Here is a 4,468-nt window from a genome sequence, read left to right on the forward strand (position 1 = left end):
TTTTGAAAAACCGGGCCCTGGGCCCGGTTTTTCAAAAGTAATCCACTAGGATTTTGGATAAGGGATTGGATCAAATCTTGAAAATGGGTTTTTCAAAAGAAAAAACGGATTACATAATTGGATTAGATCACGTAATCCAATCTTGGTTTTGATCCGGATCAAACCTTTAGTTTGGGTTTTTCGGACCTTTTTAGTAGGATCTGGATCACTTTGATCCAAAAAACATGGATTAAACTGATCCCATCAGAAGGGTGGATTTAGCGTGGATTTCATGCCTAAAATGTAATGAAAACTTAAAAAATTTATTAAACAATACTATTTTTGGATCATGCAGTATCTTACGAGATATACTATTTATTAATAAGGTTTTAATTTTATTTGTTCATCTGTCAGGCTATAGTGATTATTGGCTTTAACGTATTTAGCCTTTCTGTATAGGCCTCCAGCAAAGTAGAAAGAGTTTGGCCTCATAAAATAATCCCCCAAACAGCTGTCAAAACTGACCAAAAACAATCAATTTTATTCCGTCACTAATTGAGATATATATATATATGTATTCATCACAATGGAAAATATTTTTCTTATTAGAATATTTATTAATGATGATAGCAATGATTACAGAATAAACAAAAAATGCAAGAAATGGCAATGACTGATTTTAGAAATCTCTTTCAACAATTGCAAAAAGAGACTGAAAGGGCAGAAGCACAGCTTCGCCTGGCAGAGGAACAACTGACTCTGACCAAACTGCAGCAAACCAAGGCCAGACTTGAGATCCCCCACCTAAAGGATACGCTTCACATCAGATGAGGAAGTCTGAGATTATTGTGGAGTTTTTGACATTAAGTATTTTTTAAATTTACATCTATATTTGAAACTTATTATACATATCCTCAATGTACAGTGTTTGTGTTGTAGGTCTCAGATGAGCGGACTGCTGGAAAAGGATGGGGTGGGCTTTTTCTTGTTTTTCTTATTTATTATTATTATTAATTTAATATTTATTACATTTTCTTAGTTATTATTTAAAAAAAAAATAAATTATATTGACCCCACGCTGGCTATTCTACTTGTCATTTCCTATCCTGTTTGAGCACTGGTAATCCAGATTTAGTGATCCTGAAAAGTTCCTATCCAGATCAGATTGGTCCAATCCAATGTTGCTTTGAAAAACTGGCTCAAAAAGTAAGCTGGATTACCTGATCACGGATCGCAAAAAACAGAATTACTAAATCTGGATCAATTTGATCCGGATTAAACCTTTTGAAAAACCGGGCCCTGGGCCCGGTTTTTCAAAAGTAATCCACTAGGATTTTGGATAAGGGATTGGATCAAATCTTGAAAATGGGTTTTTCAAAAGAAAAAAACGGATTACCTAATCGGATTAGATCACGTAATCCAATCTTGGTTTTGATCCAGATCAAACCTTTAGTTTGGGTTTTTCAGACCTTTTTTTGTAGGATCTGGATCACTTTGATTCAAAAAACCTGGATTAAACTGATCCCATCAGAAGGGTGGATTTAGCGTGGATTTCATGCCTAAAATGTAATGAAAACTTAAAAATGTATTAAATAAAACTATTTTTGGATCATGCAGTATCTTGCGAGATATACTATTTATTCATAAGGTTTTAATTTTATTTGTTCATCCGTCAGGCTATAGTGGTTATTGGCTTTAATGTATTCAGCCTTTCAGTATAGGCCTACAGCAAAATAGAAAGAGTTTGGCCTCATAAAATAATCCCCCAAACAGCTGTCAAAATTTACCAAAAACAATACATTTTATTCTGTCAATAATTGATATATATATATATTCATCACAATGGAAAATATTTTTCTTTTTAGAATATTTCAAGAGTTCACACTTAGCTGATGATTTACAAAAGCTTGTTTGCCATGCTGTCCAGGGAGAGAGCCCCGAGCTCAAGGGCTCCTCGAGCCCGGGGCTTCCTCCCGTTGGCAGAGCAAGAGGGGAGCCTGAGCTCGGTGGATCGCAGAACTCCCCTGCCGCTGTAGCTAAGGGAACGCAAGGGATTAGACAAGCTTGATTGTTATGTATGTTGAATGTCTTTGGATGGTGGGAGGAAACCGGAGAACCCGGGGAAAACCCACGCGGACACGGGGAGGACATACAAACTCCTCACAGAAACACCCACCGGTCCTGTGGAACCCGGGCCGGCAGTGTTCTTGCTGTGTGGCTCACAGTGCTAACCACTGGGCCGCCGTGCCGCCCAATCACAGGTAAAGAAGGAGAATAGGGGAGGAGGGGGGTTTCTTCCAAACGAAGATAAAGTGAACTGAAAACTGTGGCTATTTATAGTAGCTTAGGGCTCATATGATTGGAAGATAGTGATTAGCAAATGCGAGACTGGCCGTGATAAATCATAAGCACGTAATCCTCTCAAAATTAGTTTATGAATAAACTTCACTTCAAGAGTTCACACTTAGCTGATTATTTACAAAAGCTTGTTTGGCATGCTGTCCCGGGAGAGAGCCCCGAGCTCAAGGGCTCCTCGAGCCTGGGGCTTCCCCCCGTTGGCAGAGCAAGAGGGGAGCCTGAGCTCGGTGGATCTCAGAACTCCCCAAAATGCAGTAATTAATCGCTCGGGACAGCAGCCGCGTATTCAAGGAAAAAAAACCCAAAAAGCAAGGAAAATAGAGCTATATCCGGCTGCTGGATATAATGGAAGGAAAGAAAGTTTAATGCATGGGCATTAAGTAGATAGGATTATGAAGGGTGAAGAGAGGATTCTAGTAGCTCCTGCTGGAGTTAGAGCTTGAAGAAACCCCTGCGGGGGTCATAATTTTCAGGGTTGTGAATAAAAGGGAGAAGAAGGTGGTTTGAAGCAGAGTGTAAAAGAGGACTCTGGGTAACTCCTGCGGGAGTTGGAGCTCTAAGCGACCCCTGCGGGGGTCAGAGCTTGGGGGTAGAGTGTAGATAGGAGGAGATAGGTAGCAGTGAGTGGAAGACAGTAACTCTTGCGAGAGTTGGAGCTCGGAGCGACCTCTGCGGAGGTCAGAGTTTGGGGGTAGAGTGTAGATAGGAGGAGATAGGTAGCAGTGAGTGGAAGAGAGTAACTCTTGCGAGAGTTGGAGCTCAAAGCGACCTCTGCGGAGGTCAGAGCTTGCAGGTAGAGTACAGATGGGAAGAGATAGGTAGCAGTGAGTGGAAGAGAGGATTTTAGGGTAACTCTTGCGAGAGTTGGAGCTCGGAGCGACCCCTGCGGGGGTCAGAGCTTGAGGGTAGAGTGTAGATAGGAGGAGATAGGTAGCAGTGAGTGGGAGAGAGGATTTTGGGTAACTCTTGCGAGAGTTGGAGCTCGGAGCGACCTCTACGGAGGTCAGAGCTTGGAGGTAGAGTGTAGATAGGAGGAGATAGGTAGCAGTGAGTGGAAGAGAGTAACTCTTGCGAGAGTTGGAGCTCAAAGCGACCTCTGCGGAGGTCAGAACTTGGGGGTAGAGTGTAGATAAGAGGAGATAGGTAGCAGTGAGTGGAAGAGAGTAACTCTTGCGAGAGTTGGAGCTCAGAGCGACCTCTGCGGAGGTCAGAGCTTGAGGGTAGAGTGCAGATATGAGGAGATAGGTAGCAGTGAGTGGGAGAGAGGATTTTGGGTAACTCTTGTGAGAGTTGGAGCTCGGAGCGACCTCTGCGGAGGTCAGAGCTTGGAGGTAGAGTGTAGATGGGAGGAGATACGTAGCAGTGTGTAGAAGAGAGGGTTCTGGGTAACTCTTGCGAGAGTTAGGGCTCGGAGCGACTCCTGCGGGGGTCAGAGCTAGAGGGTGAGTCAATAAGGAGAAGAGAGGTAGTTGAAGTAGAGTGAAGAAGTTTTAGCTTGAGCAGACCCCTGCGGGGGTTGGAGCTTGGAGACTAGGCGGAAAAGAATAGGTAGCAGCATGAAGAAGAAAGGACTATGGCCGAATCCTGCGAGAGTCGGAGCTCAAGGGGGCCCCTTCAAGGGTCTGAAGAGTCAAGACAGGAGAAAAAAGATTGTTAGAGGTAGAGTGTAGAAAAAATTAGTTGGGAGTGGAGTGTAGAGAAGAAAGGAACGAGAGGCTAAAAAGTAGGGTTATAAGGATAAAAGATTTGGAAAAGTTGGAAGAAGGGAACAAGCACAAATATAATACATACATGTATGTACAAATGCAGTAAATGCGCAAAGAACATGTGGATACAAATGTTTGCATCTGTAAATAGCTATTGGTGTTTGCAGAAGATGCTAACTGCAATGGCCCTTGAGGGAGTCCTTGGCAAACATGTAAGGGTGCCATGGGTGGACAATTGGGCTTCTGCGGGGTTTGGTTTGGATGACTCTTGCGAGAGTCGAGGCTCTGTTAGACACCTTTTTGAGTTGGAGCCGTGTGAGGAGGTGCTTGGGGGTTAGATTTGAAAGCTTCAGAAGACCAGCGACCAAGGGTCTGGATCTGATGGTGTGAGAGCCTGTTAGAGGCTGCTGTAGTGGCTGTGCCAA

The sequence above is a fragment of the Danio rerio genome, chromosome 22 (assembly GCF_052040795.2).
Source record: "Danio rerio strain M-AB ecotype USA chromosome 22, GRCz13ab, whole genome shotgun sequence".
NCBI lineage: Eukaryota > Metazoa > Chordata > Actinopteri > Cypriniformes > Danionidae > Danio > Danio rerio.